This window comes from Schistocerca cancellata, chromosome 7 (genome assembly GCF_023864275.1).
Source record: "Schistocerca cancellata isolate TAMUIC-IGC-003103 chromosome 7, iqSchCanc2.1, whole genome shotgun sequence".
Taxonomy (NCBI): domain Eukaryota; kingdom Metazoa; phylum Arthropoda; class Insecta; order Orthoptera; family Acrididae; genus Schistocerca; species Schistocerca cancellata.
This window is the reverse complement of record NC_064632.1, coordinates 262696258-262712507: the sequence shown is the minus strand read 5'-3', so window position 1 is coordinate 262712507 and position 16250 is coordinate 262696258. Positions and strand designations below refer to the sequence as shown.

General features: G+C 44.3%; 1 pseudogene; it reads right to left on the bottom strand.

Annotated features, from left to right (window-relative positions):
- Nucleotides 1-14790: 14790 nt before the first annotated feature.
- Nucleotides 14791-14908, bottom strand: LOC126093804 (5S ribosomal RNA; annotated as a pseudogene).
- Nucleotides 14909-16250: the final 1342 nt, after the last annotated feature.

The following is a 16250-nucleotide window of genomic DNA, read 5'->3' as shown; positions in this document are numbered from 1 at the left end:
TTTCTTCTCCATGGATTTTAATACCTACTCCGAATTGTTCTTTTGTTTCCTTTACTGCTTGCTCAATATACAGATTGAATAACATAGGGGACAGGCTACAACCCTGTCTCACTCCCTTCCCAACCGCTGCTTCCCTTTCATGCCCCACGACTCTTATAACTGCCATCTGGTTTCTGTACAAATTGTAAATAGCCTTTCGCCCCCTGTATTTTACCCCTGCCACCTTCAGAATTTGAAAGCGAGTATTAAAGTCAACATTGTCAAAAGCTTTCTCTATGTCTACAAATGCTAGAAACCTAGGTTTGTTTCCTTAACCTATTTTCTAAGATAGGTCGTAGGATCAGTATTGTCTCCTATGTTCCACCATTTCCACGGAATCCAAACTGATCTTCCCCGAGGTTGGCTTCTACCAGTTTTTCCATTCGTCTGTACAGAATTCGCGTTAGTATTTTGCAGCTGAGACTTATTAAACTGATAGTTCGGTAATTTTCACATCTGTCAACACCTGCTTTCTTTGGAATTGGAATTATTATATTCTCCTTGAAGTCTGAGGGTATTTCACCTGTCTCATACATCTTGCTCACCAGATGGTAGAGTTTTGTCAGGACTGGCTCTCCCAAGGCCGTCAGTAGTTCAAATGGAATGTTGTCTACTCCTGGGGCCTTATTTCGACTCAGGAGTTTCAGTGCTGTGTCAGACTCTTCACGCAGTATCGTGTCTCCCATTTCATCTTCATCTACATCCTCTTCAGTTTCCATAATGTCCCCAAGTACATCACCCTTGTATAGACCGTCTATATACTCCTTACACCTTTCTGCTTTCCCTTCTTTGCTTAGGACTGGGTTTCCATCGAAGCTCTTGATATTCATACAAGTGGCTCTCTTTTCTCCAAAGGTCTCTTTAATTTTCCTGTAGGCAGTATCTATCTTACCCCTAGTGAGATAAGCCTCTACATCCTTACATTTGTCCTCTAGCCATCCCTGCTTAGCCATTTTGCACTTCCTATCAATCTCGTTTTTGAGACGTTTGTATTCCTTTTTGCCTGCTTCATTTACTGCGTTTTTATATTTTCTCCTTTCATCAATTGCATTCAATATTTCTTTTGTTACCCAAGGGTTTCTACTAGTCCTTGTATTTTTACCTACTTGATCCTCTGTCGCCTTCATTACTTCATCCCTCAGAGCTACCCATTCTTCTTCTTCTGTATTTATTTCCCCCATTCCTGTCAATTGTTTCCTTATCCTCTCCCTGAAACTCTGTATAACCTCTGGTTCTTTCAGTTTATCCAGGTTGCATCTCCTTAAATTCCCACCTTTTTGCAGTTTCTTCAGTTTTAATCGACAGTTCATAACCAATAGATTGTGGTCAGGGTCCACATCTGCCCCTGGAAATGTGTTACAATTTAAAACCTGGTTCCTAAATCTCTGTCTTACCATTATATAATCTATCTGATACCTCTAGTATCTCCAGGATTCTTCCATGTAAACAACCTTCTTTTATGCTTCTTGAACCAAGTGTTAGCTATGATTAAGTTATGCTCTGTGCAAAATTCTACCAGACGGCTTCCTCTTTCATTTCTCTCCCTCAGCCGGCCGTGGTGGCCGTGCGGTTCTAGGCGCTGCAGTCCGGAACCGCTGGACTGCTACGGTCGCAGGTTCGAATCCTGCCTCGGGCATGGATGTGTGTGATGTCATTAGGTTAGTTAGGTTTAAGTATTTCTAAGTTCTAGGGGACTGATGACCTAAGATGTTAAGTCCCATAGTGCTCAGAGCCATTTGAACCATTTTTCTCTCCCTCAGTCCATATTCAGCTTCTATGTTTCCTTCTCTCCCTTTTCCTACTCTCGAATTCCAGTCACCCATGACCATTAAATTTTCGTCTCCCTTCACTAACTGAATAATTTCTTTTACCTCATCATTCATTTCATCAATTTCTTCATCATCTGCAGACTCAGTTGTCATATAAACTCGTACTACTGTAGTAGGCATGGGCTTCGTGTCTATCTTGGCCTCAATAATGCGTTCACTATGCTGTTTGTAGTAGGTTACCAGCACTCCTATTTTTTTATTCATTATTAAAGCTACTCCTGCATTACCCCTATTTGATTTTGTATTTATAACCCTATATTCACCTGACCAAAAGTCTTGTTCCTCCTGCCACCGACCTTCACTAATTCTCACTATATCTCACTTTAACCTATCTATTTCCCTTTTTAAATTCTCTAACCTGCCTGCCCGATTAAGGGATCTGACATTCCACGCTCCGATCCGTAGAACGCCAGTTTTCTTTCTCCTGATAACGACGTCCTGCTGAGTAGTCCCCGCCCGAAGATCCGAATGGGGGACTATTTTACCTCCGGAATATTTTACCCAAGAGGACGCCATCATCATTTAACCATACAGTAAAGCTGCATGCCCTCGGGAAAAATTACGGCTGTAGTTTCCCCTTGCCTTCAGCCGTTCGCAGTACCAGCACAGCAAGGCCGTTTTGGTTAATGTTACAAGGCCAGATCAGTCAATCATCCAGACTGTTGCCCCTGCAACTACTGAAAAGGCTGCTGCCCCTCTTCAGGAACCACACGTTTGTCTGGCCTCTCAACAGATACCCCTTCGTTGTGGTTGCACCTATGGTACGACCATCTGTATCGATGAGGCACGCAAGCCTCCCCACCAACGGCAAGGTCCATGGTTCATGGGGGTAGGCTCCGATGTGATAATCAAGTGGAAACGTGAAGACTGCTGTTTCAGCGATTGAGGTCTACTGATTCTTCTGGACATCGTCAGCATCAGCTGATGGTGCTATTCCTATCAGGTGGGATTGAGGGAGGACGTAGAAGCAATTCAGACGCGGGCTGCTACATTTGTTACTGGTAGGTTTGATCATCACGCGAGTGTTACGGAAATGCATCAGGAACTCAGGTGGGAGTCTCTAGAGGAAAGGAGGCGTTCTTTTCGTGAATCGCTACTGAGGAAATTTAGAGAACCAGCATTTGAGGCTGACTGCAGTACAATTTTACTGCCGCCAACTTACATTTCGCGGTAAGACCACAAAGATAAGATAAGAGAGATTAGGGCTCGTACAGAGGCATATAGGCAGTCATTTTCCCCTCGTTCTGTTTGGGAGTGGAAAAGGGAAAGAAGAAGCTAGTTGTGGTACGAGGTACCCTCTGCCACGCACCGTATGGTGGATTGCGGAGTATGTATGTAGATGTAGATGGTCGAAGATTAGCCGAAACCAGTCATTTTAGTAAAACAACCATCGCTAATTAGTCTGTTTTTCACTGATTCTACATTGCTGACAAATCCGCTGCTTCCCAAAAACGTTATAAATTTTTTTTATAAATAAATTTTATTTACGTTCAAAGTCAATCATTGGGATAACTATTGTCCACTGTAGGACGGTCGACAGTATTAGTTCACTCAATAACTGAATTTTCACAAAACTGCAGTTTCATAATTAGTAACATATCCGACTAACTAATCAAAATTAATCTATATAATTATCTTGATTTAAACCCGATCGTTATTAGGGCAACATAATCACGCATCATAGTAGCGATTATTTGTACGCTACCCTAGATCGTTTCGGTTTAGCTGCTTCTGAACTGTCGCCTTTTCCGATAACTCGGTATCTTGACCAGTTGCAAAAATACCGAAGGATGCAGTGGAGCTGTACTCGGCCGAGTGACTCCCTGAGTTTTCGAGTAACCACTTGTGCTATTATGTGTAATGTCGCGCAGCACATTTACGACGCGATATGCTGATCAGTCAGTTAAGGTGAGAGAGCTGCTTGTCATTCAGCCCGCACGCTGCCGGGAGCAGCGGCGTGGGCTGCGCCTCTCTTCGCGCCACATTTCCGCTCCTTTGTCGGTGTCCGCGCGTGCTTGAAGGCCTCACCAATTCTAGCCGCTTGCCGCCCTGCATACGTATTAGCTTTCCCCACAGGTGCTTTGTTTCCGAGGCGCTGTTATTTGGCGAGGCAGACGAGATGAAAACAGATGCTGGCCCGCCCAGCATTTGAGACAAGTGCGTGTCGCAAACCTCACGAAGAACAATCGAGAAGACAGCAGAAAGATACTAAAATTACCTGGAAACATATGAGGGACATTGCATAAATAATGCATGGGTTAGTGTTACTGTGGATCGTTTGATTCATCAGCAAAGAAAATTACGTCAGATGTAGCTGGGAGCTTGAGGAAGAAGCACGTGTTCTTGTTTTCTCGGTGTGTACTCTAACATAAAACTGGCGAGAGGTAGTAATGGACCCTGCAGGGGCTCGGGTACTGTGACTGTTGAAGACCAGAGCTCAAGATCGAAACTTAACGCTGCAAAAACCCGACAGAAATCCACAGTGCGCTAAGTGAAGTTTGTGGTGACTTTACAGTGGACTGTAGTACAGTTTCACGTTGGGTTAATCGTCTTTGTGGTGCTCGTATGAGCACAGTCGATAATCCAACACCCGTAAGCCCAAAGGCGTCAACAGATGAACGAAGTGTGAAACTTGTGTCAGATGCTCTTGAAGAATGTCCGTGACCATCTTTCCCATATTTCGCGATAATGCGAAACGAGATGTCCCTCTTTGAACTTTCCCATGTCCTCCATCAATCCTATGTTGTAAGAATCCCATACCGTGCAGCAGTACTCTAGCAGATGACGGACGAGTGTAGTCTAGGCAGTCTGTTTAGTGGATTTGTTGTATCTTCTAAGAGTTCGACCGAAAAAACGCAGCCTTTGCTTCATCTCTCCCACAACATTATCTATGTGACTGTTCCTACTTAAGTTGTTCGTAATTGTTATTCCTAGCTATTTAGTTGAATTCGCATTCTTTAGATTGATGCTGTTAGTACCCATGTGGGCGATCTCTCAATTTTTTTTATTTAGAGCCAGCTGCTACTTTTAGAACCACACACATATCTCGTCTACATTATTTGGCAGTTAACGTTGACTATCTGATGACTTTGCTAGACTATAACTGACAGCATCATATGCAAATAATCTATGATGGATGCTCAGATTGTCTCCTAAATATTTATGCAGTGTGTTTCCGTAATAGTGTGCAAAACCGTGACACGACATAGAGAATGCTGCACTGAACAATTTGAGGCAGTAGACCTGGGGTCGGAGAAGCCAGCTGAAGGAGATAGGGAACTAGAGTCGTCTACCATTTTGTCTAGCACTACTGTTCTGCAGTTTATTTACACCTGACATGCGTACAAGTTTACACGTAACGTGCTGTTTACTTATATGTATATTCTTTATTTCCTGCAAGGAAACAAGGAGGACGAGCCTCATTACTAGAAAGTCACGACGCTGATTTTGTTTACTTTACTTGTCAATAAGTTGGATCTGTTGTATTTACATTGTGCAATGACAGAACGTGCTCTGGATCAACGACAGACCCATTCATTACTCAGTGCTATTCAGAGGCGTACAGTACAACGCGATTCAGCAGAACTGGTCCAGTTTCGCAGAACTCACTGACGTGCACCTCGTCTATGGGGTAGTACGTTGCAGTGTTCTCGCTGCTGAAAGGCTGTACAGGAAACGATTTCCTAACATGCATCATCCGTCACGACGAGTGTTTATTTCTCTCCATCATTGTGTCAATGATGATATTTGCAGTTAACTATTAACTAACGTAAATAAAAAAGTACACAGTAGTATGATTTTATTCCTATTGCCCCCTTAAGATGGCTTCTCCGACCACGATTCCCTAACTCAAATTGTTCAGTGGAGCATCCTCTATGTCCTGTTACATGTTTGCGCGCCGTACGGCAACACGCTGTATAGATAAGGAACAGCAGAGGGCCTATAACACTTGCTTGGAGAACGCCAGATGTTACTTCTCCTTCACTCGATGACTATCCCTCAATTACAACGAGTGTCGCTTTACTGATAGGAAATCACGAATCTTGTCGCAGAACTGAGAACGTTACTAATTAGGCATGTAACTTGATTAGAAGTCGCTTGTGAGGAATGGTGTCAAAAGGTTTCTGGAAATCTAAAAATATGGAATTAATTTGACATCCTCTACCGATGGCATTCATTACTTCCCGAGAATAAAGAGCTATCGTCTCTCACAAGAACGATATTTTCTGAATCCATGCTGACTATATGTCAATATATCGTTTCTTTTGACGTAACTCATAACGTTCGAACACAGTATATTTTTCAAAATTCTACTCCAAATCGACATCAGTGACACGGGTCTGTAATTCAGCGAATCACTCGTATTTCCTCTCTTGTGTATTAGTGTGACCTATGAAACTTTGCAGTCTTGGTAAGTATTGGTAAGTATGGAGCTATTATATCATCACACTCTGAAAGGAACCGAACTGGTATACAATCTGTACCGGAGGCCTTGGCTTTATTAAATGATTTTAACTGCCTTGCTACACCGAGGATAACTTCTTACAAGTTACTAATGTTGACAGCAGTTCTTCATTCAAATTCTGGAATATTTACTTCGTCTTCTTCGGTGAAGTAAAAACTTTTACGATGTGGTGTGTTCACTGCGTTCACCACTAGTCTTGTAAAGAAATACTGTCCGTCTTTGTTATTGGCAGCTTCTTACATTACTCCTCGTTTAATGAGAGGTGCCACTGATTATACCATCTGGAAATTTTAGTGAACTATATCTGCAGTTTCTTACGATCGTTCAGTGATGACACCTGGCTACACACATCATCATCATCAGCATAAACTCTAACGGTGCTGCTGATCAAGTCTTATAAATCGTTTATCTACACTCATGCTCATAAATTAAGGATAATTTCAGAATGTGGTGCCACACAACGTCGCACTACACAAAACTGGCGCTAATAGCATGGGCACACAGGGAACACACACGACACAGGTCTGTAAGTCCACGGTATTGGTGATAAGTTCAGAAAACCGTCCCGAAACATATGTGCTACAAAACGCCACTGTTTCCTGCGCATGTACCCCGACATCAATATGGGATATTATCACCATGCACACGTACAAAGGCCACACAACGGGTTGGCATACTCTAGATCAGGTGGTCGAACAGCTGCTGGGGTATAGCCTCCCATTCTTGCACCAGTGCCTGTCAGAACTCCTGAAGTGTCCTAGGGGTTTGAAGACGGGCAGCGATACGTCGACCGAGAGCGTCCCAGATGTGCTCGATGGGGTTTAGGTCTGGAGAACAGGCAGGCCACTCCATTAGCCTGATATCTTCTGTTTAAAGGTACCCTCCATGATGGCAGCTCGGTGGGGCCGTGCGTTATCATCCATTAGGAGGAAGGTGGGACCCACTGCACCCCTAAAAAGGCGGATATATTGGTGCAAAATGACGTTCTGATACACCTGGCCTGTTACAGTTCCTCTTGAAACGTCCCCTTCGAAAAATTACTGAATTACTGTGCTGATAAACATCTTATGTCATTTGATTTTCAAACAGCTGAGCAAAACTGAACGTACTCAGACATTCACTAAAGTGACATACAATATTTTAGCGCAACGCAATCTGACTTTCAGTAATCCCTACAAAAGAATGGCTCTGACTAACATTGACCTATACCTTTCACAAAAATCTTCGTTACTCGAACTACTGCAATACAGCGAGCGCCACTACTGCCAGCTGAATAAAAGATTCTAACTACTGAAGGCACTAACTACTGATAGGCATAGTTAGCAAATGAAAGATTTTGATAAAGAACGAACAATGTATTTACCTTAATAATGTTCGAAGTAAATCATGATATCCAATAATACAAATTTACTCTTTCTAATGGACACACGTCCAGATCATCTGCTCTCAAAACTCCGCCATATTTCTGCCCACAACCACCACTGCTGGCGGCTCACCTCCAACTGCCAACGCTACACGCTGCTGACATCCAACTGCCCAACACTAAAATGGCGAATATTGCAACAATGCCGACCAGCCTCAGACTGCACATAGCACAGTCAGTGATTTTCATACAGAGCGCTACGTGGCGTTACCAACATAAAAACCTAAACAGCCTCCTTCCACTCTGTCAAAGACATGCAAGGGTGCACGTGCACCAACCATAATCGCACCCCATTCCATCACACCACGACCTCCATACAGGTCCCTTTCAAGGACATTAAGGAGTTGGTATCTGGTTCCTGGTTCGCGCCAGATGAAAACCCGGCGAGAATCACTGTTCAGACTACACCTGGACTTGTCCGTGAACGTAACTCCGAGGCCGTCTGCGGGCACCGATGGTGAGATATCGGACTTCTTGTGGTGTTGTACACGGTGGACGTCCCGTTCTGTAGCGCCTGGACACGTTTCCTGTCTGCTGGAATCTTTGCCATAATCTTGAGATAACATTTTGTGGCACACGGATGGCCTGTGCTACAACCTGCTGTGTTTGACCAGCCTCCAGTCGCCCTAGTATTCTACCCCTCAACACGTCATCAATATGTGTTCTTTGAGCCATTCTCAATCCACAGTCACCATTAGCACGTCTGAAAACGTCTGCACACTTACTCGGTGTACCGTGCTCTGACATGCACCAGCACACTTCTGCGTATGTGGACTGCTGCCAACGCCACCGTGCAACGACCACAGGTCAAATGCACCGCATGGTTATACCCCGAGGTGATTTTAACCCGCAAACCGCCCACCAGAGTGTTGTTTCACCATGTATCAGCATTATCCTTAATTTATGAGCATGAGCATGAGTGTATATTAAAAATATTAGAGGACCTACTAGGTTTTCTTGGAGAACATCCGATGTTGTTTGCTTTACTGTGGAAGACGTGGAAGGCGTCGAGAGTAACGTAGCAGTACTAAGGTGTGAACTCATGTCTCTCAGCACTTTAAGGGCGGCACCTCGCGGCCATGCAGGCGAACATCTCGACCATGGTTCGCCTCGGTGCAGCTTCGAAGACGTCATGTGACTTCTATCTTTCGAATGAGTCTCGGACACGGGTATTACCCGGGAGCCTATGTCGGTTGAAGATTACCACGTCTGGACACTGCGATAAGGTCACATCGGCAGTAGCGGATCTTAACCACATCATATTGGCGTGCTCCAAACACACTACTGCACAATCAGACTTGTATGGGAAATTGGTTTCGAGAGATTACCCCCTCCCCACCACTGTTCCTGTTTCACTTCACCGTTTTAATAAATATAACTTGCTCACAGACTACTTGAAAGCAACCGGCATCCAAATTTAATTCATGAGCTGCCGAGGTCTTCATTTTCACATGGGATCGGTCCGATTCGTAACCGGGTGCGTAATTTTGTGTTTTAATTTGCGTACAGGTCTCTATTTGAACATTAAATTTTTGTTATTGCTCTCTTTTGCGTTTTATGTCACTGTTCTACTGCCACTATTGTGCATGCCGTTGGTTGTATTGTGTTTGTAATTTGGGGTTTTCTTTTATTTTAACTATATGTATATGCTACACTTCTCAACTTGCTGTATGATGTTATTTGAAATTTTGTTCTTCAGGTATTGTCGTATTTATTGTATGAAGCACGGTGTTTGCCCTTTCATGTTTTGTCTTTAACTGTAAGAGCATATGCATGTTGGTGTATAATGCTGTTTGTGATTCTGCTCCAATCTCATTGTCATCACTGCCGCCACCTACCTGGTATGTGTCTAATTGCGCTTTTATTTTACTTATGAGTGTGTTTGTATGCTAACTTCGTAATTTTGTCCTATTCTGTTTTTTTTGCGATTATGTTTTCTTTGGCACTTCAAAAGCGTTGTTGGCTACATTGTCTTTGTAACCCAAAGCCAAAATAAAGAAATAAAAAAATAAGTTATGAACTACAGATTCGAGGACATCCAATTTGAGAAAAAAATGAAAAAGACAGGTAACCGCATTCAGAAAAATCTGACTTTTGCAAAAAATGGTTCAAATGGCTCTCAGCACGATGGGACTTTCATTTTTCATTTCATGCAAATAGGTGCAAAGGACTATACAGAAAAGTGAAGAGGTTCAAAGGAGGATCCAATCACCAACACAGATTCATAAAAGATGCCAATGGAGGGATTCTAACGGAAGATCAGAGGATTGGGCGAAGACAGGTGGAATACTTCAGAGACCTACTAAATTGCGAAGAATGAAATGGTTCAAATGGCTGTAAGCACTATGGGACTTAACATCTGAGGTCATCAGTCCCCTAGACTTAGAACTACTTAAACCTAACTAACCTAAGGACATCACACACATCCATGCCCGAGGCAGGATTCGAACCTGCGACCGTAGCAGCAGCACGGTTCTGGACTGAATGGCTTTTGCAGCTTCGCATAATACTAAGGGTGCAGCTCAAAACTTTCAAAATCAAACATGAGTTTGACTCGGTGTGTTTCAGCGGTTGTTTCAAATTATTGCCTCTGACTTAGAAATTATTTCTAACTTTGTGCGAGCACTGTTGTCCAGGCCGTTAATGTTAACCTGAGTTATTTTTAATGGTTCACAACACTGTGTGTGAGGTCCGGGAAGAAAGGAGATAACGGGAGGCCATCTGCCGCACGCACGTCGCTGCTCCGTCGTTCACTCTGTACACAGTCCTTCAGCCCCGCTGGAGTCCTGGAGTCTGCGGCCGCCTCACCTTGGCACACGCGCGCCCCCCATATTTTCCGCTGTCTCGCGAGATACGGGGAATGATAAGTATTTCGGGAGTCAACTTGACGGCGACAACCTTGAGCTAAGAGAAGACCCCAGAATGTTGATGAGCGCCATCTGAAATGCACATAAGAACCGGTTGTGGCGCCTTGGCACTAGGAGCTCCTTCAGGTCCTAGCCACTGACCTCTGAGGTGAACGATCGGCGAAAGGATACGTCTCCAAGAGTCTCCGGTGGTTAGCTATTATGCTCTTAAGACATGACTCATAAACGTCTATTGGTTAAAGACTATTTTGTCACAGGGTAGGAGCAAAGTGTCCCTCCTAATAGACGTATCTCAAATGTGTTTTGGCATTTCAGATACAGTATGAGGTGAAACGTCCCCTTAGAAAAATTATAAATAACTGTGCTTAAACTGACACCCAATATTTTTAGCGCAACGCAATCTGACTTTCAAAAATCCCTACAAAAGAATGGCCCTGACTAACAATAACTTTTACCTTTCATGAATCACTTACCTCACAAAAATCTTCTTTACTCAAACCACTGCAATACAGCGTGCGCCAATACTGCCAGCTGAATAAAAGATTCTATCTACTGAAGGCAGTAACTACTGATAGGCATCGTTATCAAATGAAAGATTTTGATAGAGAACAAACAATGTATTTACCTTAATAGTGTTCAAAAGTCATAATATATATATCAGTTCATGACATCCAGTCTTACAAATTTACTGTCTCTGATGGACACGCGTCCAGATAATCCGCTCTCAAAACTCCGCCATCTCTCTGCCCACATCCACCACTGTTGGCGGCTCACCTCCAACTGCGCAACGCTACGCGCTGTTAACAGCCAACTGCCCAACACGACAATAGCAAATTCCAACAATGCAAACCAGCCACAGACTGCACACAGCACAGTCAGTGATTTTCATATAGAGCGCTACGTGGCGTTACCAATATAAAAACCTAAACAGCCTACTTACAGAGGTATATAAATAAGACTGGGAAAGCAGCTTGAGACCGATTGAAGACGGTGCCACAGATTAACCAAAACCTGTTCATTCATATCCTTGGTACGTTATTAAAAGATACATATTCACCTTATTACGGAGGTATAATCCTGCGAAATACTTTCTGGAAAGTATAATACATTAAAATGACGTACCGGTAGTAGACAACATCGTAAGCTCCACGGGGCTTCTGTCGGACGATGCTGTTTTATGCACAGAAGTGGCGATGCTAGAAAATTGTAGCGAAATGCAAGAAGGCATGCACTGGATCGGCGGTTGGTGCGGGGAGTGGAAATTGGCTCTCAACATAAATAAATGTAACGTATTGCTCATACATAAAGATTCATTATTGTATGATTAAACGATTACAGAACAATCACTGGAAGCAATTACTCCTATAAGATACCCAGGAGTATGCGTACGGAGCGATTAAAAGCTTTTATTCAAGAGAAAGAACTCCACAAATTGACCAAGTCAGTCACGCGTGGTACACCTATGGCACTCATACAAGCACCTATTTGGCTTGACTGTGCTTCACTGAGCAATTTACATCTACATATATACCCCGCTGGCAATGTGTGGCGGAGGGCACAATTCGCGCCAAAGTCATATTCCCCCCACCTCTGTTCCACTCGCGGATAGCGTGAGGGAAAAACGACTGTCTGAACGCCTCAGTACGAGCTTTAATTTCCATTATCTTTGAATGGTGATCACTGCGCAATTTGAAAGTTGGTGTTAATAATATATGCTCTACATCCTCGGTGATGATCGGATTTCAGAATTTAGTGAGCAGCCCCTTCCGTTTAGCGCACCGTCTATCTGCAAGTGTGTCCCACTTCAAACTTTCTATGAAATTTGTAACGCTCTCGCGATGGCTAAATAAACTAATCACCAATCTTGCCGCTCTTCTTTGGACTTCCTCACTCTCTTGAATCAGACCCAACTGGAAAGGGTCCCACACAGACGAACAATACTCCAAGACTGGACGAACTAACGTACTGTAAGCTATTTCCTTTGTTGAAGGGCTGCATCGCTTCAGCATTCTACTAATAACCGGCAATCTACAGTTTGCCTTACCCGTTGCTTGTGTAATCTGATCATTCCGTTTGAGATCATTTCGAATAGTCACACCCAGATACTTGACGCATGTTACCGCTTCCAAAGACTGGGCATTCACCGCATTTATTTTCTGCCAATCTTCATTGTTTTGTTCACAACTTTCGTGTGATACTACTTTCTTGTAGACTACAGCATCATTGGCAAACAGTCTAATGCCGCTGTCAATAGCATCAACCAGATCGTTTACGTAAATCGTAAAAAGCAACGGACCTATTACGCTGCCCTGGGGAACACCTGAAGTTACGCTTGTTTCTGTTGAAGTCACCCCGTTCATGACGACATACAGCTCCCTGTCTGTTAGAAAACTTTCTATCCAACCGCATATGTCATCGGATAGACCGTAAGCGCGCACTTTTTGGAGCAAGCGACAGTGCGGAACTGAGTCGAACGCCTTTCTAAAGTCGAGAAATACGGCATCAACCTGGGAGCCGGTATCTAGAGCCTGTTGTGTATCATGCACAAAGAGGGCCAGCTGTGTCTCGCATGACCGCTGTTTCCTAAAACCGTGCTAGTTTATGCAGATGAGCTTCTCAGAGTCTAGAGAGGTCATTATGTCCGTTGGATATCATGCTGGGGGATATCGTGAAAATTCTGTCCAATTAACGCGTTAGAGCGTCAAAATCTCGCTGGTTGGAGGGCTCTGCTCAAACTGCTCCAAACATTCTCAAGTGGGGCGACATCTGGCGACGTTTCTGTCCAAGCTGGGGTGTGGCTAGCATGAAGACAAGGAGCAGAAACCTTAGCCATGTGCGAGCTGGCATTGTCTTGTTGAAATGTAAGCCCAGGATGGCTTGCCGTGAAGGGCAGCGAAACGGGACGTAGAATATTGTCGATGTAACACTATGGGTCGAGCGGTTCTAGGCGTTTCAGTCCGGAACCACGCGGCTGCTACGGTCGCAGGTTCGAATCCTGCCTCGGGCATGGATGTGGGTGATGTCCTTAGGTTAGTTAGGTTTAAGTAGTTCTAAGTCTAGGGGACTGATGACCTCAGATGTTAAGTCCCATAGTGCTTAGAGCCCTCTGAACCATCTGTACAACTATGCTGTTAGGGTGCCGCGAATGAAAACCAAAGGCGTCCTGCAATGAAAAGAAATGACACCCCAGACCCATCACTCCTAACTGTCGGACGGTAAGGCGGGCGACGATCAGGCTGGTGCACCACCACTGTCCGGGGCGTTTCCAGACACGTTCTCACTGGTCACCAGAGCTCAATTCAAAGCGCGCCTCACCACAGTTCTACTCCAATCAATGAGATTCTAGGCTGAAGACGTGTCTGGGGAAGTCCCAGACAGCGGTGGAATACGGCACTACAACCAGGTGTGATGGTCTGGAATGCCATTTCTTTTCATAGCAGAACCACTCTGAATGTAATTCTCGGCACTGTTACAGAACGGCGGTAAGTCGACCAGGCTAAATAGTACGGATGTGCTTGTTAGTTTTGGCGTGGTACCATTATACACCAAGGTACCTTTAAAGGACTCTTTATCTCTTATCAGCCAACATTTTGATAAGACATTACGGCCTTATTTGAACGTGTGCTTTTAACATCTTATTTTCAGTTTAATGGTGAATTTTATGAACAATTGATGGCGTTGCTATGGGAAGCTCCCTCTCCCCTCTGGAAGCTAATTTAATCATGGAAGATTTCGAGGACAAGGCACTGGACTGAGCAAGCTTTAAACGAACGGTCTTCTGGAAGTACCTGGGCGACACATTTGTGATATGGCCGCACGGGATGGATGAATTACATCGATTTCTTGAGCATTTGAATTCTATCCATGCTAGTATAAAATTTACTGTGGAAATAGAAAAAGACGGCTGCCTCCCCTTTTTGGCTGTTGTCGTTCGCCGTTAAGTTGATGGTACATCAAAACTCCTCCCAAACAGGCCATGAAGGCCCAACGGTACCGACCGGCCGCCGTGTCATCCTCAGCCCATAGGCATCACTGGATGCGGATATGGAGGGGCATCTGGTCAGCACACCGCTCTCCCGGCCGTATGTCAGTTTCCGAGACCGGAGCCGCTACTTCTCAATCAAGTAGCTCATCAGGTTGCCTCACAAAGGCTGAGTTCGCCCCGCTTGCCAACAGCGCTCGGCAGACCGGATGGTCACCCATCCTACTGCCAGCCCAGCCCGACAGAGCTTAACTTCGGTGATCTGACGGGGACCGGTGTTACCACTGCGACTAGGCCGTTGGCGATGGCACATTAGGACATGTAGTATATCGTAAGCCGATACACACAAATCTATATCTACATTCCAGTAGCTACCACCACCCTTCACAGACCATAGGTGTCCTTAAGACCGTAGTGCATAGGGCGCACTGTATATCCGATAAAGATAACTTGAAAGAAGAGCTCACATACCTCAAGAGCACTTTTAAAGCGAATGGATTTTCCCCGCAACAAATTCGCAGAGCATTCAATATGAAACCTAGAATGCAGGTGTGTGATGGGGAAGGAGACAGTAATTCCTTCAGATCAAGCGCGTTTTTGCCTATCTGGGTGCTCTTTCCCCAAAGATAGGCCGTATTCTTCAGAAACACTGTCTTAAGGTGATCTTCCAGCCTCTCACAAAGGTTGCAGCTTTACTCGGCTCTGTAAATTTGTTTACTCTAATGCGTGAAAGTGTTGCATGGAGTAACGTGTTCATGACATGTAAGAGGGCTGTTTGGAGTTTACAGCAATGTTCTTTTGGCAGTCCGCTTTCGCTCTGTTTCTTTGAAAGTACTAAACCTATAGAGCACATTTGTAGTCTGGCAGAGTATAAAATCAGAACAGAAAAATAACGAAACACTAGCATTACACGTGTGCAAGTAATAGTAATAATAATAATTAATTATAAACCAAATAATAACATCATTCATAAGTACGTAACGTTCAGCTAACGAAGCGAAACTAGACTGCCAAAAGAATATTGGTACGAACTTCGAAAAGTCCTTTTGCATGTCAGGAAAATTTTCTCTCGTAGAACAGTTTCACGCGCAAACAGTTAAAAAGAAATGTCATCAGTGGGTCTGAGCGCTCTACTTTCTCATTTATGCGAGATTTACGATACAATATTACTCACTTTTCCTGTGCTACGTAGCTCTGGTGACACATTTAATCGCCGTTTACGCGTCTTCTACTGGACGGTAGCACGCAGCACGAAGGAAATCGGTGTTATGGTTGATACTCTATCGACACACAACGTTTGGTGCCGATCTGACTGTCTGACTGACATCTGGAGGTTTGGGTGTTAGTGGGAATTATTAGCGACCGTGGTGCTCAAGCAGAAACCACGCTCTGCCCTCGGCGCCTCACTCCCTCTTAATGACTCTGCCCAAGAGGTCTGCGCAGACTGCACGATTGGCAAGCGCACTGCGCGCCTAATTCTGGTATGCGTGTGCACGTGCCGGTCCGGTAGATAGTTCTCACACACTTCCACTTGTAGCGCTGGTCTAGTGTTGAACTAACACCTGAGATAACTATCCACACAAATTATTGCTGCCGTAGGCATAAGGTGCCTATCACCCTCTAGCTGCAGTATATTTGAAGGTTG